A 24,385-nucleotide genomic window follows, 5' to 3' on the forward strand; every position below is an offset into this window, starting at 1 on the left:
ATGGATGTAAGAACTATGACTGCACTACCCCTTGGAAGTTGTTCACGAATGTATCTTTATCAAAGTTAATGAGAAGAAGTTTGGACTTTTTTGACTTTTTTGTTTGTTGATGTGTAAGAGCACTCTTGGTCTACCATATTTTAGATTGTTTGATAAGTTAAATAAGATTTGTAGTCATTTAAAGTATCATTTTTTTTTTGTAAGATTGTACATGAGAAGACATGATAAAGTACAAGAGATCTTGACGGAATAAACCTCGATGAGATTCCCACCATGCACTTGTGATACCATACCTCTCCTTGAACCCTTTGACTTCTATCGTTGTGGGGAGTCCAATGGGGGGCTATTTTCAAATTTTTAGCATAACTTTTTTTTGAAGGAAATTTTGGTTATTCTAAAGTTTATACACAGTTTAGGAGTTCATTCTGATTGTTTTTCTTCAGTTTCAAATTTTGACCGAGTACACTCCTTGGAAGCCACTTTTGAAGGTGTTAAGGTGAGATTTTGGGAAAGTTTTGTATGTAGGAAATACAGTCCTTAACACAATAAAAAACAATGGTTCTTTGAGTATTTTCAGATTCCATGGTTTTAATGCTCGTTGGAGCCCGTAGATTAAGAAAAAAGTAAAAAATGTATGTTTTACATCATTTTTAAATAAATTGTCAACTTGCACATTGATTTTTGGAGAATGCGAGCAAGATATGATTTTTTCTCATCACATGATGGTCGAAGAACGCGATGAGATGAACAAATTTATGTGAGACAAGCCCAGACAGATTCGGAGCCGATTGAAATCTAGAAGCTGTTGAAAACAACCGAAAAGTTCAACACTTAAATAAATTTATTAAAAAAAAAAAACCTAACACTTGAATCATGGCCATGCATCAAAAATATGCTCACACGGTGAAGGAGGTGCTTCAAAGCTATGGAAATCAGTATAAAATGGAAGCAATAGCGTTGGAGGCTATTCAAGAAGTTGTAGAGGCTCACATCATTTCAGATGACTTTGCAATGACAAAATGATTAAGAGTTGTGTCTACTGTCTCCATAGTGATTTGGCTTTTCGGTTTATCCATGTGTTTTAAGTTAAGTGGTTTTGGCCATGAAGAGTTAAATTTAAATCAAATATTAACATTTTTGCCATCCTAAGCGGCAAACAAAGCTAGAAAATGCAAAAAAAAGGGTGGCCACAAGGGCGCGCAGATGGCCCATCCAGCAGTTTTGGATGGCTCATCTGCGCGCCCTCGTGGCCACCCTTTTTTTTGCATTTTCTAGGTTTGTTTGCCCCTTAGGATAGCAAAAATGTTAATAGCTGATGAAATCAGATGTTTATGTAGCATGAGACTAGATTTTTATATTAACCAATGTGATTTGGCCTTTTGGTGCAGGGAACTAGTAAGTTGAGTTGAAGGAAGGCATAATGTGCTTGAAAAGTTAAATTTTACATTCATCTCACCTTTTCCAAGGTCCTGGAGTGCAACAACAGCCTAATTATGCAAAAAAAAGGGTGGCCACAAGGGCACGTAGATGGCCCATCCAACAGATTTGGATGGCTCACCTGCGCGCCCTTGTGGCCACCCTTTTTTTTGCATTATATGGCCTTGTCTGCCCCTTATAATAGCAAGAATGTTAATATTTGATGAAACCAGATGTTTATGCAGCATGAGACTAGATTTTTATACTGTCCAATGTGATTTTCCCTTTTGGTGCAGGGAACTAGTAAGTTGAGTTGAAGGAAGGCATAATGTGCTTGAAAAGTTCAATTTTAGGTTCATTTCATCTTTTCCAGGGTTCTGGAGTGCAGCAATAGCCTAATTATACAAAAAAAGGGTGGCCACAAGGGCCCACATATGGCCCATCCAGTAGTTTTGGATGGCTCACTACGCGTGCTTGTGGCCACCCCTTTTTTTGTATTATATGGCTTTGTCTGCACCCCAGGTTACCAAATTTTTTTTAGATTAAGTGAAAGCAAATCTTTATGCAACATGACAGTACAAATTCCACTTCTTTTCACTCAGATGTAATTAGAGCTCCCCCCCCCCCTTTCTTTGTGTTCAAAGGTCCGGAGCATTTACTATGTAAAATTTTCCTATATCATGTGCGTTCACTAGAATGGATTAAAAGTACCCCTTATAGGCCTTATCTACACATGTTTCTGCAACTTTACAAGAATATAAAATCCCTTCTGTTGAACACATGTGCTATGTTACATATACTTTAGTGAACTCCCCATGACAACGGCCTCACAAATCCTGTGCACTAAACATTAAACACTAGAAATCGACCAAACAAGGAGCCAATTTTTACTTCCTTGTGTCCACCTAGTGTTCTTGTGAAACATTGCTAATGATATATATTCAACATCCCCAAATGAGGACATCTTGACAAAGTTTATGATCCACTTTAATAAGAATAACCATTAATGATTAAATTGAAATCAAAATATTGCTTGAATTTCTTCAAGGTGGAGTGATTAAGACTTGCGACTTGAATCATCGTACAGGCAAATCAAAATATCCATAAAATTAAACAATATTTCTCAGATCTGTATGAAACTTCAGTAATCTAAATTAAATACTCTCACTCAATGCGACACCATTTAACAAAAAAACATATTTATATTGCATTTATAGAGGAATCCAGCCTCATGAAAAATAATTACAAATGGAGACAATGTTGTTGCTGTTAGGCTTATCTTACAAGTATTTGTCTTCCTCATCTAGAGATTCATATACACTTGAGTATTTGTGTGTCTATGACACTAGGGAAGATAGTAGTACTATATGGATGGCTTCTATGAGAGCTCCTAGAGAGTCCCTATCGGTTCAAGATTCTAAAAAACACCTACTATTCTTATCAAAATCTTTTAACATGGTAGTGAAAGGTTCCTCAAGGAACAAAAATAGAGTGATTTCCATCTCTGCACATGGTTGCTTGCTCATGTCCTCTTAAAACAAGTTGAATCTGTAAGTAAACAAAAGATTATGTGAGTACAAAGTTATAAAGTACAAAATGATATCATTCCAATTATCTAATGACAATTATACGAAGAATAAATTACAAGAAAAATCTTTGACGACTCTCCATAGATAACACAGCTTACTTACATTGTGAGACTCAAATCACATGCTACACAACTATAGATGGCGCACCAAAGTCATCAACAAAATAGCACCACCCAGTGTTATGAGGTGTGAAGCCTAAACACTGAAATCCATAAAGAGGTTAATTCTCTCCAGCATGATAAACTTAAAGATGGAGATGATGTTAAGCTCTGAATGTAAGCTACAAGGGTAGTTTTCTTACCATTCTATCTTTATGTTGGAGATGAACCCTTGCAATGCCCACGCGATATTCACACCTCCTATTGTTGTGGTATGCAACTCATGTGAGCTCATACTTTTGCCACCTTCGGGAGTAGAGGTTTCCATGTAGTGTGAGTGAATGAAAGTAGAAGGAGTAGAATCTTGTTTCATGTTGTAATGGAGATGAGAGAAGGGAGAGGAGCTAGCTTGGTGTGAAACTATGTGGTGGGTAAGGGGAAGAGATGGAGGAGGAGCTTGCTTGGTGCTACAATGGAGGTGGGAGAAAGCTAGCAGAGAGATAATGATGGACTATAGGGGGTGCATGTGGTTGTTGCAGCAATGGAGAGCTTGGAAAAAGGTTTGTAGAGAGAGAAAAACACTTTTTAGCTATAGAATAGGTTTGGAAAGACTTTGGAGGGTGAAAATGATGTTTTGATTTGTTTTTTTTTTAAATCAATTTTTTGGATTTTTTAGTGCACGTTTTTAACTTTTGAAGGTCAAAAATACTTTTTTGACCATGAAATAGGTTTGGGGATCTTTTAAGGAGGGAAAACTTAAAATTTGAATTTTTTTGAAAATTTGAAATTTTTAGTGTATTTTTAAATCCGGGCCAAAAAGTGGGGGAAAAGAGGTCAAAGTGGTCCCCCCCCCCCCCCCCCCCCCTCTTTCCCCTAGCCACCTCCCTTACCTTCTCACTAGGTAAGAGACAATTAAGAGGTGTAAGGCTACCTTGTCCCCCTACTTTTTTGAGGGTATAGAGTGTGTCCACCACCCTCTTCCTATTGGTTGATCTCTAATTAACCTTAATCCCAAAGGGCCCCTAGAAGGTTCATATTTTTCCTAATGGTATAAAATCCGTTTCATGATACATAAGCTATGAGAAACCTCAAACTAATGCTATCTAGCTACGGCTTAACTGACGTCGTCTAGTCAGATGTCTCATCGCGTCCAAGCGGCGTATCTGTCGGATTCTGCAAAAAAAGACAATAAGACAGCTTTCAGTAAGTATAAACATATAACGACATTTATAAAACAATACAAAAAATAGTAAAGAGTAAACCCTAATACTAACCATGCTGCCGCGAGAACTGAGAATGTCCATCAGGGCGTTTAAGCCCTTCCTGCCTGCGTACTCGCGCTCGTACGATGTGGGATCACGTCCTATCATCGACCACTGTCAAAACATACAAAGATTTCATTATGTTAGAATTAAAAAACTCATAAACCCTAAACTATCGAACATAAAGAGCAATGCGAAAACACTTACAAAATCGGCCTCAAATGATGCCCATCCACCGCTCCCCAAGTGGTGTGAGCTCCCTGCCTCTACTCGCGCTCTGGCTGCATCCTTTTGTTGCTTCCACTTGTCGGGATTCTCGCGCGCTGCTTTCTTCGCATTCTTCCAATCTTCTTTGGCCAGCCAATCTGGCCTGTTCCACCCATGCTTGATTGCTTTTTACACTTCGGAACGCTTGTGTTTGCAGTATTCGCGCATTCGAATCTTCATCAGGTCTTCATTGAAGCGCTGATCCCGTGTTGGAACGGGAAACTCATCACGAAGTATGCTGATGACTCTGTCTTTTAAATCACTTGGTACTTCACTCCATTTGTTTAGTATGTAGTGTCTAAACAGCTGAGAGCAAAGACCACGCATGCGCGAGATCACCTTCTTGCCGTCATCATCCATGATGATGCCGCCGCTGAAGTCGACGGAGTAAGGCAAGCCCTCTGGCCGGTGACGCGTGAACCTGGGTGTCCCGGCAGGGGTCTCTAGCGGCGTGTCGATGGGGGTACGGACGTCAGGTGTCTCCACCGGCGTCTGGGCCCCGAAGCGAGGAGTGTCGAGTGGGGTGGCTCCTGGCGGAGTAGGTAGAGGTGTGTAGCTTCTAGGAACAGTCAGCCGCGCAAAACCTGGCGTAGATGGCGATGCTGTGGCTGGTGTGGGGGCGGGCAAAGAAGGGGAGGGTAAAGAGCCTCTTCGAACAGGAGGCGGCGTGGAGGCATCGGCGGCGGAATCCCCACAACAATTGCCACCGCCACCACTAGAGCGCCGGTGTCTAGACGAGTGTGAAGATCGTCTCGTCGACACCGAAGCTTCGGAGCGCGCCGAATGCTCTGAAAGAGAGGGAGATGCGGTAGGAGTAGCAACGCGCGATGATGCGCCAGAGCGATGACGCTCCACGTACCACTGTCTCTGCTGCGGTGACAAAGAAGAAATAAACTCCTCATCATCCATACCTGCATTAAACACACGAATATTTAAACTTAATATTGAATGAATAGAGTAGACAATGACGCAAAGACCATTAAATACAATGACGTAATGACGCATATAAATACAATGACGCAATGAATTTAGTGATAGAAGAGGCAAGTCGAAAACTCAGAATTTTCAATCAAAAGATGTGAGCGCGAGTAGAAAAGAGCGTTATACACCATGGAAGGTACTTAGAGAGCCAGAGCTTTTACAACACGGAGCAAAATTGTTCAAATACAATATTTGTGGCTTTAAGAGATCCTCTCTCATCCTCGCTTTAAGAAGATGCACCTGAATGGTTAGCATGGTAGTAGGAAAATGTTTCTCAAACATGCACACAAGCTCCGCAGCATTTAGTTTGGCGAATGGTATGGAGTCTACGTTGATCTCCGTTTGTGAGATCCATTGCACCAGCTTTGCAAGTTTGTAGATTGTGTTACGGACGTCGAGAGACAAACATCCCTCAATGGCAACCGGTAAAATAAACTGTAAAGTATGTGCAGCAATGATATTAAAGTCCACATTTTATGCAATGATATTAAAGTCCACTATGAACGTACCTGACACATTTTATGCCAATTGTGTATCTTCAAACCGGTAAGCTTTCCTTCTTTAGTAAAACACGTTCGGAGCGAGTGCATTACGCCAGTGGGGGTCCGCAAAGATCGAATGGTCTCTTTTACTTTGCGTTCTTGGGCTCCTGTGAAAATCCATGGTGCTTTAGGGAGTTTTATCGATCCATCAGACGTTGTTTGCGGCCAATATTGCTCCATACGATCCACATTTCTAAGGTCAACTCTGGCTCCCAAAGTATCTTTCTTGCCGGTCAGATGGTCCCATAGTAGATTACCCACATTCTTGAATATGTGCATTGGATCGAGCAAGTGATTGATCATGAGTCGGGGCCAGTATGGTAACTTGTACCATAGAGATAGTCTCTTCATCCCTGGAGGCAATCCGTCATCGCACATCTCCTTCTGCTCTAACCATGCTTGTGCAGACATCCTTGGTGGCTCTCTTCCCAAAAAGCCGTCGCGTAACACATGATTCTCCGGAAGATACGCTTGATGACCTTCGTAGATTTGCTTCTTCAGTGAGGGCGCCCTACGTGCATTTAGTCTAGGTCCACATGTGACACATGCTCTGTATCCGCTTGTTTGAAGCCCTGCATGTATACACATGATAATAGATCAACTTGAGAAAAAGCAAGATTTATTTATAGTGTCTGAGTGAGGAGTGTAAATAGATCACCTGAGCATTCTGTTAGTCAGGGATCGTCATGCATGGTCCACATTAGAATGCCTCTGATCAAAGCATTCTGTCGTCCTGTTTGTCGGCTCATATCCACCACCTCTATGCCAATCCACAATTGTTGTAGCTCTTCCAATAGTGGACGAAGATACACATCCATATTCTTCACTTTATATCGCCCTGGCACAATCAAGCTTAGCCATAGGTGCCCCTTCTTCGTAGTCAACCACGGGGGAATGTTGTAGTTGACGATGACAACAGGCCATACACTGTAAGATGTTGATCTTTGACTAAATGGATTTACGCCATCCATAGCCAGGACTAAGCGCAAATTTTGAGCTTCCCTGGCAAAATCTGACCATGTTCCATCTATATGTTTCCAGGCTGTGCAATCTGCAGGAATTCGTAGCACACCATCCGAAGATTTATTCTCCTCATGCCATGATGGTAGGGCGGCCATGGACTTACATTCGAAGAAATGCTTGATGCGAGGAAGCAGAGGAAAATGTCGCAAAACCTTTTGTGGAATTTTTGTCCCATGGAGATCTACTCGATATCTTTCGGAATCACATTTCGGACACTTCTCCATGTCTATGTATTCCCCTCTGAAAAGAATGCAGTCATTAGGACAAGCGTGGATAGAATTGTAATCCATCCCCAAGTTTCGCAAAATCTTTCTTGCTTCATCTCGGGAATCTGGCATCACATTGTGAGCTGGTAGTATGTGCTCTTTAAGCAATCTACACAACATAAAAATACGATACAATGGTGTAAAAATCTATCAGATCATTATACATTTAGAGTTTTATTAAAGTAAACTAATTGTAATAGATCACCTGATAAGCGCTGTGACGCTAGTGTCACTCCATCCAAACTTTGCCTGCTTGTTGAGAGAAACCAGGAGTGCTTTCAATCTAGACATACGCGCTCCATTATACAATGGCGTATCGGCTTCACTTTTCATATCATCATAGATAAGCCTTTCTGAATCCATGATCGTCTCGATCATTTTATCAATCTCGGGCTCAAACATTGCCTCGTTGGGAATGTGCTCTGCATGATCATCCCCCGAGCTGTCAGAGGCTACATCTTGTGGCCTCACATATGCTGCTTGACCAAAGCGCCTGCGAACACGTCTATTGGGTTGCAAGATTGCTGCTTGTTGGCCATCGTCAGAGTCCGACGAGTTATAATTGGCAACAACTCGATCTATAATAGATGGATCGAACTCGCCAAATTCGCGAACGTGCTGCAAAGAAACATGTCTTGTCCGTCGCACAGCATGCTTGCATTGATTACAAGGACATAAGACCCTCGTTGAGAGATAGGTGTTTCAGTTGGACGGTCCCACATCCTCGTCACTACTCATAATAAGGATAAAAATCTTATAACCTAGACAAAAAATTTAATATTCTATTGGCATTCTTCGTCTTATCTCTCTCTCTCTCTCTCTCTCTCTCTCTCTCTCTCTCTCTCTCTCTCTCTCTCTCTACCTCACATTCTCTAGTCATGTCCAATCCCCGCACACCTCGGTCTAGAGGTGCACTGAGATCAGAACCACCGGGTGATAATCTCGTCTTTATTGGTCAATACCTATATTTGTGGGTACAAGAAATCTACAGACCCACGTCTACATGATACTGCATGTAGTGGACAAAACCCCTTTGCCTCTTCTCTAGCTGTAGCACTTCACAGCACCTTAACATCTTTTCACAGTAGATCTTTTCACTGTTCGTCTAACTCTAAACCCTAAACCGTAAGTAATTCTTGCATGGACTCTTTCCAACGTAAATAAACGTAAATCTAAATAAACGTAAATCTAACTAAAAATAAATCTAAATCTAATTTAACGTAAGTCTATATCTAACCTAATCTTTAACGTCTTTTGGGATAGTTTCCTACGATGTTAAAACTCTCTTCTTCTTGTGTGTGTGTATGTGTGTGTGGGTAAACCTAAATAAACCTAAGTCTAATCTAATATAACATAAATATAAATCTAACGTAAATTATGTTATATTAAAAACAAAGAACTAAACTAGCAGGGATTATAAGAACCTTAAAACTGATTTAACACATAATTTTTCACATAACTCGGCAAGAGTTGGCATTCTCATCACTAAAGATGTGAGAGTTAACTTCCGGCGGTGACGCTGCCTCATCTCCATCCACATCTGACGACAGCAATTGGCCCTTTGGACCGTTCTTGCTCTTGTTACTAGCTTTGAAGTTGCTGTTGAATGACTAGAGGTTGTCTAGATGGTCATTGTCGGGGATGTAGTGACTCTTGCCGCCCTGAAGATCCACCTTCTTCCCTATCTTCTGAAGACATTTCACCAGTACTTTTGGATCGACGGAGCCCACCATGAGTGAAGGCAGCAATACCCTATATTCCATTGAGGGCTTTCTTCACCCGCTTCATGCAGGCATCGCAGTCTATGGAGACCTAAATCTAATCTAATATAACGTAAATCTAAATCTAACGTAAATAAACGTAAATCTAACTAAAAATAAACCTAAATCTAATCTAATTTAACTTAAATAAACCTAAATCTAATTTAACGTAAATCTACATCTAACCTAATCTTTAATGTCTTTTATGATAGTTTCCTACGACGTTATAACTCTCTTCTTCTTGTGTGTGTGCGCGTGTGTGGATGTGTGTGCCAATAAAAAGAGATAAATGGTATAACCTTTCTATCACCCATGCCAAGTATGATAGATTGGTTATGCCATTTCCCTCTTGAATAATAGGTCTTGAGTTCAACTCCTCGTCGGCTAGATCTTTAGGTCTTTTAATTTTAATTAGTTTCCTACGACGTTAAATTAGTTTCTCTCTGTTTCTCTCTCAATGTGTGTGCGTTTTTTTGTTTATGCATGTTTTCTCTCTCTTTTCCTCTCTCAATGTGTGCGTTTTTTGTTTATGCATGTTCTCTCTCTCTTTTCCTCTCTCAATGTGTGCGTTTTTTGTTTATGCATGCTCTCTCTCTCTCTTTTCCTCTCTCAATGTGTGTGTGCATTCTTTGTTTATGTATGTGTGTGTGCGTTTTTGTTTATGTTTGTACTCTTTCTCTCTCTCTCTCTCTCTCTCTCTCTCTCTCACACACACACACACACACACACACACTCTCTCTCTCTCTCTCTCTCTCTCTCTCTCTCTCTCTCAAAAACACTATGTGTGTGTGTGTGTGTGTGTGAGAGAGAGAGAGAGAGAGAGAGAGAGAGAGAGGGAGAGAGAAAGAGGGGAAAGGAACATGAGAGTGAGGAGAGGGAAGGAGCATACCTGGATCTCCTTCCTCTCCTCGTGTGTGTGTTTGTGTGTGTGTGTGGAGAAGAAAGAGAGAGAGAGAGAGAGAGAGAGAGAGAGGGAGAGCGTTACCTGCTCCTTGCTTGAGGGCGTCGAAAAACTCGGATCTGAGGTCTGAGTTTTTGGGCGCTCTTTGTTATTTTTTTAGCCCAGTCGGCGTCGCTATGAGCGTCGCAAATTTACTTGTAAATTTGCGACGCTCATAGCGACGCCAGGAATTTTGAGCGTCGCTAATATGAATAGCCTCTTGTAGTGAAATAAGAATGATGTGCGAGTGGCACACCAACTCCTTGACAAAGTTCGAACCCGAACCCTCACTCTAGCAGAAGAAAATAGCATGCTTCACACAAGAGAAGCACGAGCACGTGTGCTCATGCGATACCTAAAGAACATCTTGTTATCTCCTAATGCATGAGATGAGAAAAACTCACAAGGATTTGTCACATGCGCATGTGCGTGTGCACACACCAATTCTCTACTAATAATCTCTCCCTTTCTCTCACTCTCTATCTAGCTCTTGGCCGATCTTGATATCTTTGAGAGATAACTCTCTCTTGTAGGGCTTATGCATGCGATATCTCCCTCTTTTGCCGACCCTCGGTTGACCTTATTGCATCCACAAGGTAACTCTCTCCCATAGTATCATGCATAATTTTTTTTACGATTTTTCTTTTTTTGCAAGCGAGTACTGAGAGTTGGCAGTCCAAGTTGGATACAGCTATATGATTTTGATCATAGGAACATCTACCAAGGCCTGTTTACCATAGGCTTAGTTGGATACCTAGTTTGAAACTTTCTTTCAACACACAACCTTATAGAAAAGGATATGTTGACATGGGAATTAGAGGCTTTTATAACAATGTGCAAGGCTTTCAATTATTTAGGTGGAGGCCCCTTTTGGCCTGCCCAAGGGGCAAAGGCTATGGCGTTGCCTTCTCTTTTTGTTGATTAAAATAGTAAAAAAAAAAGATGAGTTGTCTTCTTAAGCATTTTTTGACGGGCCAAAAATTTTGATTGGTTGAAATAAGATAGTGGGCACTCATTAAAATGAAGATGTATAAATTTAATGATGGACATATCTTGAGTTTTGAAATATGAAGTGAGTGCCCATTTTGGTAGTCACTGCTGTTAGGTGCATCTCTGCTAGTGTTAGGTGATGTTGGCATGGAAACACTAGTAGTTTCTTGCTAGTGGCGACCAACTTGAGGGAAAACGAGCCCACGGCGGATTTCCAAAATCCCACGCCACTAGCTTGAGGGAAAACGAGCCCATTGCGGATTTCGAAAATCCTAGGGAGAGCATGTGCATAGGGAACATCCCGTACCATTGAGCCATGCATTGAGCAAGTGGGTCTGTCAAATATTGGAAAGTGGGCTCACGAGATCTGCCTTTGGTTTCTAGGGGAAAAGGGTGGTGGGGAGAGACAGATTTTTGGGGATCCGCCTCTAGTTTCTAGAGAAGGAGAGAGATTTTTGGGGTTCTTTACAGCCTACAGGGTAGGGTATCATACAGATTACCCTCTCTAATTCCAAGAGGTCTTCACGTCAGGACTCCAGTCTCCAGCTCTTTGAGGGGCCTGTTGAGGCAAGGGTTGAAGCAGGTCAAAATACGGGGTTCAATGTTGAACCGCGGCAGATACTGGGTGGCCACAGAGGGCACTACACATAGGTGCAACTGGAGGGAAAGGCGATGTGGTCAATAGAGCATGATACGATGAATGTGAAGTAGAGATGTAGATGGCATCTGCGAGCAAGAGGGCAGTGAGAGAGGGAGACATCCCAGGTGTAGATCGGGCTGCAGAGGCAGGGAAGAAGCTAAAGCAGGCAACTATAGTGGGGGTTGGGCTGCTCTTCACAGAGCCCATGACGCTCACAAGTCCGTTTGCAAAAAAGCAACCTTGACTTCGACAGAGAAACAATTTCAGTTCAGGGTTTTCTCTCTTGTTCTTAACAGCCCACGGTATTTGTGTGTGTGTGTGTGTGTGTGTGTGTGTGTGTGTGTGTGTGAGAGAGAGAGAGAGAGAGAGAGAGAGAGAGAGAGAGAGAGAGAGATAGAGAGAGATGCAGTGCCATCCAATTAGGGTAGGGGTGATGGAGGCCCAGGTTTGGCACACCGATGATGTGAGCACTCCATCTGCGGAGGTCATGACAGGGACGAGGGGGGTACAAGCTCGGCACAAAGATGATGGTGTGTGTGCAGGGAGTTGGGGGTGGGGCTGAGCTGGCGTAGGAGACATGGTTTTTCTTTAAATTGACAAGATTCTTTTGGAATCTTAGATACAAACTATTACCATCTCTCTCGCTTTTGTTTCTTTGTAGGGTGGCACCCACTGGACTTGCTGCATCTCTCGCTCCTTTCATATCACTTCCTTATAGTGCAGGACCTCCATGCAGACGTGCATCTCTCTTCATCTCGTTTATGTGTGGGGGAGGCCCTGCATGAGAGGGCTTGATGTGGATGGTACGTGGAAGTGAAGGCAAGCGTGGTTCTCTCCAGTGTAAGGAGGGTTGCGCACATAGGCAACGATCTGGGGGTTGGGGGCGGGGGCTTGCAAGGAGGACACTTTTGCTTTAAAATTGCAAGCCTCATTGCTAGCCTTTCGACCTTTGCAGTTGTACCTTGTTTATGTAAATGATATCAGAGTTAACCACCTTTTCATCATGAAGATTATTAGCCACATCTATGTCTCATAATTTACAATCCCAGGGGAATTTTTCTGTAGATGAGCTTTTGCGTGAGCATATAGTCTGCTCTAAGCAACTGTAATGAGCGGAGTCTTCGGGCGTATTTCCAAACACGTAGATTGTCAAGTTGTATCTTGTCGTTGGGAACATGATGATGTGATGGATTTTTATTAAGTCGGTCAGCTTAAGTGTCTCTATTTTCTCATAATAGCTCCTTCATCACCAAGGTTTTGTGCTTAGGTTGTCTCACCTTTTCTCAGCTTAGTTTCTCTGGATAGTAGTAAGGAAATAGATGTTCAGCGTAGTGTGAAGTGAGCTAAAAATGTATCCGAAACTATATTGAGTTGATAAAGCTTGCTTGAATCCTAGTCTCTAACTTTGTCAAGATCAAGTAACTTTTGTCTCATGGTGCCCTCATGTGGAATAGCAATTATCTTGTTATGTGGGGCATCTTCTTCTGGCTCTCTCTACATTCAAGGGGAGTGTTCAAGTCCACAAGTCCCTTTAAGTGAGTATGGCAATAGAAGCTATGATACTTTTTTGCAAATCATAAAGATGGTGCTCTCCTTGCATCTCTTGGCAACTAAAGCAACCTTGTTGAGTTTTGAGCAAGCGATAATGCTTTGTCGAGGACTATCCCACCTCAATTGAGCGAGTACAAAAACTTGGAAGTTCTCTCTGTCTCTCTCTCTCTCTCTCTCTCTCTCACACACACACACACACACACACAACAAGCAAATGATAGGTTATACTTTGGCTGCATCCATAGAGACGAACGATATGACTGAGGGTGAGAAATGGCTAAAGGGGTTTTCCAAAGACAAGCATGGCAAGGGGTGGGGGGGTGCCACACAGACAAATGATGGCGACAGGTCCCTTATTGGCTTGCCCAAAGGGCAAAGGTTATAGCGATGCTTTCTCTTTTTGCTGACTAAAATTAAAAAAAATGAAGTTGTATTTTCAAGCATTTTTTCATAGATAAAAAATGTTGATTGCTCGAAATAAGATGGTGGACACTCATTTAGATGATGGGTAAATGAGTGATGGATGTGTATTTTTCAAAAATTGCACAGATTTATATGTTGTTTTAGTGGACATTTACTTACATAGCTATGGGACTTGTGAACGTGCCTCGAAGTCGTGAGCCGTCTCTTACAATGATTCGTTGGGAATTTTGAAAATCGGAAGGAGAATTGAGCAATCTCCATCATGCCCTTTGTACACACTTCGCCTCTTGCCATAGCTGCAGCCTGCAGGCAGAGCTTCGTTCGCCATCACCCTCTCTCCTCACATGGTATCTGCACCTCTCTCTCCTATCGGCCTCATATACACTATCACTACTTCTCTCTTGCGCATCCCAGCTCTAGGCAACGATACTAAACACATCCATGATGTTTTCTTTCTCCGCTATCTCACACTTCCCTGTATTCTCTGCCCTTCTCTCCATGCGCCTGACAGAAGGACTCTCTGTCTCAGCCAGGCGTGCTCTTTCACTCTCTAGAACTCTCTCTCTCCGCCTCCATGCACATTCCAGATTGTAAAAGGAGCTTTCTAAAGCAGGGCGGGCCGGGCACAGCGTGTATGGACGGAGAGCCACCAGTGTTCTGAGAACCCCCCACCCCTGCTCTACTGCATCGCGTGGAGCTATGTGCCCGAGTCACTGCATTGATGGCCAGGTAGCCAAGCAGCTTGTAGCTCCGTCCTCTCAAGCCTTGCAGCCCAAGGGGGTGGTGCAGACAGGGTTGTGCAGGAAGCAAAGGGAAACTAGGCACACGCGGGAACGATGGCAGCCAAACATCTAGGCGTGCAGAGCTGGCATCGGGACTGCTCAACTGCAGGCGTCAGACTGGGGGTAGCCGCAGCAGGACACGTTGGATTCCCTTCCCTATTTTCCTTCACACAATGTCAATATTAATGTCCTTTCTTTGCAATCATAACCCTCATCGTCGGCCCTAAGTTGCTACGCCCTCCAGCTTCCAATTACCTATTGGAGCTCACGATCTCTGTCCGTTCTCTTTGTCATGGCAAGCCCTAGGTAATTTGTGTCCCCTCGATCAACTTGCATGCTGGAACGCACACACAAACACCATCAACTTATTCACATAGAATGGAGAGGAGAGGGCGAGAGAAGGAAAGAGGGAGCTCATGAACCAGAGAAGGGGTCATAATGAGAGGGGACAAATCAGGGAGAGAACACAGGCTATGTTCATTGTACTGCAGAGCGAGTATGCAACTCGTGTGTGTGTGTGTGTGTGTGTGAGAGAGAGAGAGAGAGAGAGAGAGAGAGAGAGAGAGAGAGAGAGAGAGAGAAGCCCTGGTAGTGGATAGAATGGAATCTCTGCCTATGTCACGGCCAAACAGACATACGTATAGCGGCCAAAGCGAAAGAGCATGATATGTTCCCAGCTTTGTAGCAGACAAAAGAATTGGTTTGCATGAGCCGTGAGTCCTCTCAGACTCCACCGCTATGCACGTGGGCGCCTGCTTGCAAGTGGACCAGCAGGGAATCAAAATGAATGGGCATTGCCCGCAGCACGATCCAACACTTGCCTAGTGCTATGCACATCATCCTCTGTAGTGTTGCACTCTCTGCATGCTATCACTCGCATATCATTGGTCTTGCATTTGATGAATGTGATTAGCATTGGTTCATGCTCCCGACTAAGTTGTAGCCACGTCTACGTCTGCTTGGCATGGACTCTTCTATGCACAATTGGTGGGGGGTGATCCCCCTGTCCTTGGTGCCACGAGCAACCTGTGGGTTGATATCATCTCGGACAGAGAGTGAGGCTCGCTACGACCATCAGCGATTATGGCTTGCATGGATCAGTGTAAGGGCATGGGAAATCGATCTATGAGCTTGGCCATGGAGCATTCGTATGTAGACTCAAAGAACGATGATTTGTAGCTCCGACTCGTGTTACATGCGAACTTGTCTCATCGTTGTTGCACGGGGCTTTGTGCTCATCTCCAAAAAGCTGTGAATATCGGCAGAGGTTGGAGGGCTTCAAGCCTCAAGGATCTAGAGGTGAAGGTGAGCCAGCTGTGAGACTGTATCATTGCAAGGTCACCTCTTTCCATGCATTGGGATGGACAAATTTTTGTCCTCATCAGAACCCCCCCTACCCTAGCATCGACTTGTCTCTGTTATCAAAAGTATGTTCTTTTAACTTGGTAACCTTAGAGCTCAAGTTGCTCGTTCAATTATACTTTCATACTCATCAATGAGGGGATCATGAGGGACACCATCCCAGGTCATAATGCCTTTAATCTTTGGTCATAATTACACTTTCATACTCATCAATGAGGGGATCATCATGTGGGATGATGAGGTCATAATGCCTTAATCTTTGCTCATAATTACACTTTCATACTCATCAATGAGGGGATCATCATGAGGGACACCATCCCCGGTCATAATGCCTTTAATCTTTGGTCCTCCTTGTTGAAATATGGAGTGAATTCAGGCCTCAAGGTCATTTCAGGCATATGGGCAGGAAAGTAAAAAAATATTGATGACATCCTAATCATGCTTTGACCTTGCTCTTGTTTTGCAAATATCATCATCATATTATTTTGGCCCATTCACACAAACAATTATCACACAACTATGTATTCATGAGTAGTATTTCTCAATGTTTTTGTTGTGATGTGCTATTATCTATACCATTGATGTTGCATTCACGTCCCTGTAATTCTTTTGGTTGTGCTTTAATTTTCTTTCTTAATAATAATCTGTTGAGTTTTCAGAGATCACCTTGTAAAGATGTGATTGGCGTTTATCCTAGTCCTTATTGTTTGAACATTATTAGTCATCCTAATGTGTGTTGCTAGGAACACATAACTAAACAATGTGCTAGCTGCAAATGGTAAGGGTGATGATACAAGAGATTATTGCATTGATACAAGCTAGAATGCAAGATGGTGATCACAAACTTGATGATGATAACATTGGCTAGTTGAACTTTTAATTGACTTGAACAATCCACTTGCACCTCACATTTTTGTTAAAAAATGATGTATTAACATGCGGGATGGTGATAGTTTCTATGTATATTGTGCCTGTGTACCTATAGTGTGGATGTATTATACTATGTCCTACTTACTATATTGCTAACTATGCACAAAGGGTGTTTCACTATACTTGGCTTTTTGCAACATCAAGGTGGTGAACTTTGTGAATCGTGATCTGTTTACCCATGTGAAATTGGAGAATTAGACACAACTAGCTAAGGTGTCTTCTCTCTCAATATGTTGATACACTCTTGTTTATAGAGAGATAGAGAGGGAGAGTTGTTTCTTTCATTTTACTCTTTAGTTCAACAATCTACTCCCTATATTCTTGCTCTTGTCTCAAGATGTTGGCCTCAACACATGGTCCTCCATTTGCTCGATGTACCATGCTCATAAAGCAAATTGTCTCTTATATTTTAGTCCTTGCTCATTGCGGCCAATAGGAAATTGCCTCTTAGAAATTTCAAATGTGGATCCTTTGGACCTATCCAAAAGTCCCATGTTTCTAGTTAGCTGTCGTGAGGTAGACTTGGAAAGAAATGGTGACTCCGTCATCCATGTGTTCTATGTGTGCATGCATGTATCATATTTGAGCATAGTTTGCCATCTTGCTTGTGTCACAGATGAACTCTTCTTTCCTACATAATTCAATGCACACAAAGCCATGTGAAACCACCTTGTAGAATTTAATGGCAGTTTTTGGTCATGGAAGTCTATTATTGACAAGAAAGAGTATATTCTTGGTATTCCAAAATAGAACTTCCTTTGTCCACTACCATATTGGATATCACCATAACACACACCCCCGGTGGCTCCGCGGTTCTTTCTGCGATACAAGATCTATGCTCCTAAGATCTCCAGTTACTACTAGTTTTAGTTATAAATTCTATCACTTGAAAAGTGGTGTAAAGATTCCATTTATATTTAGCTCTGACCATGGCAGACCTTGTGATTTTATCACTTGTTTTTTTAGCAAAATTTGATTATTGATCCAAAACCTAGTTGGACTTTCCATGAAAACATTGATGATAGCGATAGGTCCCTTATTTTTTTTAAAAAATGGGCTATTGATCCAAAACTAGCTTGACTTGCAATGAAAACATTGATGATAGACAAGCATGTTTCTTTGCCATTTGAATGTCCAAGATACATGTGCTTAGTCTTTGATTACAAATTTAGCCCCCTCTTTGCATTTTTACCATACTATTATGGGAAGAGTCAAGCCAATTTCTTTTGTTTTAACCATGGAAAGAAGGGCACATTTAAAGCTTCCCTAACTTTTAGGTTAATATTTTAGATGAAAATGACTTTTAATTTAATAATATTTGAAGCATTTGCATGCATTTATATTAAAACTTTTACAACTTTACGAGTTTTCTTCAAGGCAAGCTTTAAATCTGGCCACAGTTTTGTGAATGATTTAGGTTTTTTTTTTTTTTTTGAAGTATTCTAAATTTTATCATATGACCAATTTATCAATTATAGGCGGGCCTTGTGATTTTATCACTTGTTTCTTTTACCTTTTCATTAATTTTAAACTTAAAGTCGGGGAGGTGGAGGGATACTTAATTGCCTAAAATAGAAAGGCCACCTTGCAATACACCCGCAATCCCATGTTGCCTAATATATACTAGTATGTGACCCGTGCATTGCTGCGGTTAAGAAAAAGTAAGAATGGGGTCACATTGGAGCAACAAAAGTAAAGCTAAAAAGGAGAATTTATTTTGGGTAGAACACCTAAGGCGTACACTCTTTTGTCGCCCCTTAGCTCACACTGAAGGATGGAAACCCTAAGTAGTTAATTTAAGGTTTTCCATTAACTATCAATAGTGACATCTTGTGTAGAAGGATGGAAGAGATGACATCTCCTCCATCTACAAAGTCTCAAAATAGAACTCAATCAAGTTCTCGTCATCGAACTCCTCTAATTATTCTTATTTTTTCAAGGGTGCTCATAAGCATGGAGCCTCTACAAACAACCCGTGTATTTATTTCCTTTAGAAAATGTAACATTTAATGGCCTAAAAACTTGTGTAGCAGAAATTAGCACGAACATAGTGGGCATTTCATTAGAATAGATTCCTAATGAGAATTACAAGAGTGCTTGGGTGGAGAGAGAAACAAAAACCATAACACCTAGTTAGAAAGCATGAACAATACTTTCAAAAGAGAGAGAAATGAAGCTATTGACAATAGTTGAGGACCGGATTTTCATGGAGCCGGTCCCCCCTCCAAAAGGTTTGTATTTATGGTTTCTCCCATCAAGAGAGACTTTGTACAATACAAGTCTTTGTGCTCCTTCAAGACTAGCTAGTGCAATGAAGATGAAAGCTTCATGCACTAAGCAAAACACTTAGCAAACACAACATCAATTATCCCCGGTCTCAGACCCAAGACCTCACACACCTTCGAAGATGGTGAGAGCTAGTAGGGTAAGAGAGTAGATTGAGAGGAAGGAGTATCTTACGAGAAAGATGTACATCTCCTCACATAATCACTCATATTAGCATAGCTTAGTTTAGTAATTAGCATGGTAGAGGAGATGAGCATGCATTGAATCTTGGCTCTTGGTTGGATTTGCATCCACATGCCAAGAGTGTGTCGATGTAGGCTTCTATCTCACAAGCTTGGAGTAGGTGATGAGCTCTCCATTAAAGCTTGGGAAGAGATGGTCTTTTCTTTGCTTCTCACATAGACTGTGTGAGAGTGTGTGTGTGATAATGCCTTGCAAAAATCAGCCCCCTCTCTCTCTTGGGCGAGCCTTCTTGCTAATTGCTCTTGCTATCCTTCCATTGGACCTCCGCAGGGCTAGTCAATGACTATTAAGTAGCATAAGTGATAAGCCTTCTGACATGTGTCTCCCTTTACCCTTTTGTGAGAGCTTTAGGTAATTTAATAATTCAACTAAACTCTCATTAGACCCCTTTGCCTCCTGGCCAATAGGAATCAGTCAAGCAATTGGGTTGCTGAATGCTCATTGGACCCCTTGGGAGACTGTCCAATAGTCTTCTAGAGGACTTAATTCTCATTGGTTCTTTTATTAAGTGTTTTTAAATTAATTAAACTAAATTTACTATAGCCACTACAAGAGGTTGTGTGCTCTTGTGACGCTTATAGCGATGAAAATACATTGGGTTTTTTAAACCCCCGGCGTCGCTAAAAGCGTCTCTATTAGCGTCGATAAGAGAACGTCGCTATAGTAATCGGTATTGCAATCGCTATAAGCGTCGCTATATAGCGACGCATATAGTGATGCTGTAGGGCCATAGATAGCGACACTTGTAGCGAGGCTGCAGAGCCTAACATAGTGATGCTCATAGCAACGTTCGAGATTAAATTTTTTTGAGGACAGGGCATTTACCTATCAACCATATTGAATGTTTCATTGGTCTATTTATCTTTGAAAAAAAGTGCAAAGGTAAATATAGACCCAAAATAGTCACCCACAAGACAATATAGATCCAAAATAGTCACCCACAAGACAATATAATCACAAAATAGTCACCCACAAGACAATATAATCATTAACTCCAACATCCATAGTACGTATTGTTTGCAAAATAAAGATACAAAAATGACAAGCGTGAATTGATAGAAGTAAATAAATGACAATTGTACACAGGAGCAAAATCACTTAATTGTTAATCATTGCAAATGTAATAGTTACAAACCATTGTCATTATTTAAAAAATATACATGGTTTTCAAAAATACATAGTTACATGGTCTCATGATACATAAGCTAGGAAAAAAAGAAACTAATTCTATCTAGCTATGGCTAAACTGATGTCGTCTAATCAGACGTCTCATCGCGTCCAAGCGGCGTATCTGTCGGATTTTGAAAAAAAAAAACAATAAGATAGCCCATTGTAAGTATAAACATATAGCAAGTGACGTTTATAAAACAATACAATAAATAGAAAAGAATAAACCCTAATACTAACCATGCCGCCCCGAGAAGTCATGATGTCTATAAGGGTGTTTTAGCCCTTCCTGCTTGTGTACTCACGCTCGTACGGAGTGGGATCACATCCTATAAACGACCACTGTCAAAACATACAAAGAATCCATTATGTTAGAATTTCAAATCCCATAAACCCTAAACTATCGAACATAGATGCAAAAACAGTTACAAAATCGGCCTCAAATGATGCCCATCCGCCGCTCCCCAAGTGGTGCGAGCTCCTTGCCTCTACTCGCGCTCTCGCTGCCTCTATTTTTGCTTCCACTTGTGGGGATTCTCGTGCGCTTCTTTCTTTGCATGCTTCCAATCTTCTTTGGCCAACCAATCTGGTCTGTTCCATCCATGCTTGATTGCTTTTTGCACTTCGGAACGCTTATGCTTGCAGTATTCACGCATTCGAACCTTCATCACATCTTCATTGAAGCGGTCATCTTGTGTTGAAACGGGAAACTCGTCATGAAGCATGTTGATGACTCTGTCTTTTAATTCATTCGGTACTTAACTCCAGGTGTTTAGTATGTAGTGTCTAAACACCTGAGAGCAAAGACCGTGCATGCGCGAAATCACCTTCTTGCCGTCATCATCCAAGATGATGTCACCGTTGAAGTCGACGGAGTAAGGCAAGCCCTCTCGCCGCTGACGCATGAACCTGGGTGTCTCGACAGAGGTCTCTAGCGGTGTGTCAACGGGGGTACGGACGCCAGGTGTCTCCACTGGAGTCTGTGCCCTGAAGCGAGGAGTGTCTACTAGAGTGACTTCTGGAGGAGTAGCTAGTGGTGTGTAGCTGTGGGGAACGGCACTCAGCCGCGCAAAACCTGGTGGCGGGACGAGCAAAGAAGGGGAGGGTAAAGAGCCTCGTCGAACACGAGGCGGTGTTGAAGCATCGGTGGCGCCACCCCCACAACAACTGCCACCGCCACCGCCACCAGTAGAGCGTCGGTGCCTAGACGAGTGTGAAGATCGTCTCGTCGACACCGAAGCTTTGGAGCGCACTGAGGTCTCCAAAACAGAGGGAGATGCGGATGGAGTAGGAACGCGCGATGGTGCGCCAGAGCGATGACGCTCCACATACCACTGTCTATGCTGGGGTGACAAAGAAGAAAGAAACTCGTCATCATCCATACCTGCATTAAACACACGAACATTTAAACTTAATATTGAATGAATGGAGTAGAAAACATGGACAAGTAGATAGAGAGAGAGAGAGAGAGAGAGAGAGAGAGAGAGAGAGAGAGAGGAGGAGGAGGAGGAGGTGGTCGTCGTCTCTGCTAATGAGAACATACCTAGAGCATACGTACCTGGAGTGGAGGCAAAGACCATTAAATACAATGACTCAATGACGTATATAAATAAATGACGCAATGACGCAAATACGTAATGAGCCGGAGAATCGTACAAGAACTTGAATGTGCATGTAGCTTTGGAATGTTCAAAGGCTAGCAGCAACAGAAAGTGTTCGTCTTCAATTCAACTTGAGTGATGAAAGAGGCAAGTGCATAACTCTGAATTTACAAAACGGAGCCATCTTGTTCAAATACAATATTTATGGCTTTAAGAGATCTCTCTCTCATCCTCGCATAGCTCAACATAACTTCCTATATCTATATAGAGCTCTCCATTTAAACAGATGTCCCCTGTTTCATTTTGTAGATCCTTTGCATGCACCCCATAGAGAGTAGCAGCTTGATGTTCGTCTGGCACCACCTCCACGGCTTCTGACTGGGCATCTTCTCCGATCTCCTCCATTGATGCCGCTGTGATTGACACATGGTAGCCTTGGTAGCCTTTATACGTCCGTGCACTGCGAGGGGCTACCTCTATGACGTACCACCAGTTTGATGCAGACTTTGTGGGATGAAATATCACCTGCCAGAGCCACATAACTTACATGAGAGCTTCCAAGCACATAAATTCTAAAACACACGTTAACTATTTACATACTTGTTCACAATGCTCGGGTAGTACGAAAGTGTCTCTTAGGTCAGTCCATTTCTTAGTTGAATCTACCTCAAGAAAACCAGACTCTCCTCTACGCACAGTAGCGTTGCAACCCTCCATGATTATCTTGAACCATTGCACATCGAACAAGTCGACCAAAAATCCTCTATAATCGATCCTCAAAATCTCTTGTCGCGTGCCGAAGTAAGTGAGTTCCACCACCACAGGATCTGCATCACAGGACCGTCGTCGACTAGACTGTTCAAATTTTGCCATGATTCCACAATCTTGAGTAAAATGTTTTTTGTCGATCCGTTCCACCCTAAAATGTCGACCTTTACACCATGCTGCTGTGTATGATTTATACTACAACAAACAAAGATTATGAGTGGTCGTTCAAACATCTAGAAAGTTACTAGTCGTACATTGCAAACTTACCTTGGTTGCGCAACCCCTAGAGTACTCCCACTCTTCCTCAGTCACTTCTTCACCGCACTGTTGTGCGCTTTTCAGTTGGTTGTGCAACCATCTTAAGCTCATGAATGTTGGTAGGCTCTCCAGACCCGTCGGATAGTGCATCGGTGATCGTCTTCCCCGTCTCCACTCGATTCTTGCCCTTTTTCGCTCTTGCTTTGCATCCTCATATTGTGAGATCCACTTCTGCATGACTGGATTGTGAAGCATGCAAAATCGGTTGATTTTAGCTTCTAGATCTTTCGTCATCTTCTTCTCAACATCGAGATTTCACATGACAATTCCAGATATGCGCTCATCATCTATGGTTCGCCATAGCGTGTCCCGGGCTTTATCAAATCCGTCTAGCCACTCTCCAATGTACACTAGGGACTTTGATACCAGCCAACCTTCTGCCATGCTACCCTCCGGACGTGCCTTCTGACGCACATATCCCTTGAGTGTTTTCATGAAACGTTCTAAAAATAACATCCATCTGGAATGTACTGTGCCGGCCATTTCCACCTCATCAACTATGTGAACAAGAAGATGCACCTAAATGGTTAGCATGGTAGTAGGAAAATTTTTCTTAAACATACACACAACCTCCGCAGCATTTAGTTTGGCGAATGGTAAGGAGTCTACGTTGATCTTCTTTTGTGAGATCCATTGTACCAACTTCGCAAGTTTGTAGATTGTGTTACGGACGTCAAGAGACAGACACCCCTCAATGGAAACCGGTAAAATAAACTGCAAAACACGTGCAACAATGATATTAAAGTACGTCCAGACACGAATCTGTTACACAATTCTCACTATGATATACTCCACTATGAACATACCTGACACATTTTATGCCAGTTGTGTGACTTCAAACCGGTAAGCTTTCCTTCTTTAGTAAAACACGTTCGGAGCGAGTGCATTACGCCAGTGGGAGTCCGCAAAGATCGAATGGTCTCTTTTACTTTGCGTTCTTGGGCTCCTGTGAAAATCCATGGTGCTTTAGGGAGTTGCCCAATATTGCTCCATACGATCCACATTTCTAAGGTCAACTCTGGCTCCCAAAGTATCTTTCTTGCCAGTCAGATGGTCCCATAGTAGATTACCCACATTCTTGAATATGTGCATTGGATCAAGCAAGTGGTTGATCATGAGTCGGGGCTAGTATGGTAACTCGTACCATAGAGATAGTCTCTTCATCCCTGGGGGCAATCCG

This window comes from Adiantum capillus-veneris, chromosome 17, assembly GCF_014529385.1.
Source record: "Adiantum capillus-veneris isolate H3 chromosome 17, ASM1452938v2, whole genome shotgun sequence".
Classification (NCBI taxonomy): Eukaryota; Viridiplantae; Streptophyta; class Polypodiopsida; order Polypodiales; family Pteridaceae; genus Adiantum; species Adiantum capillus-veneris.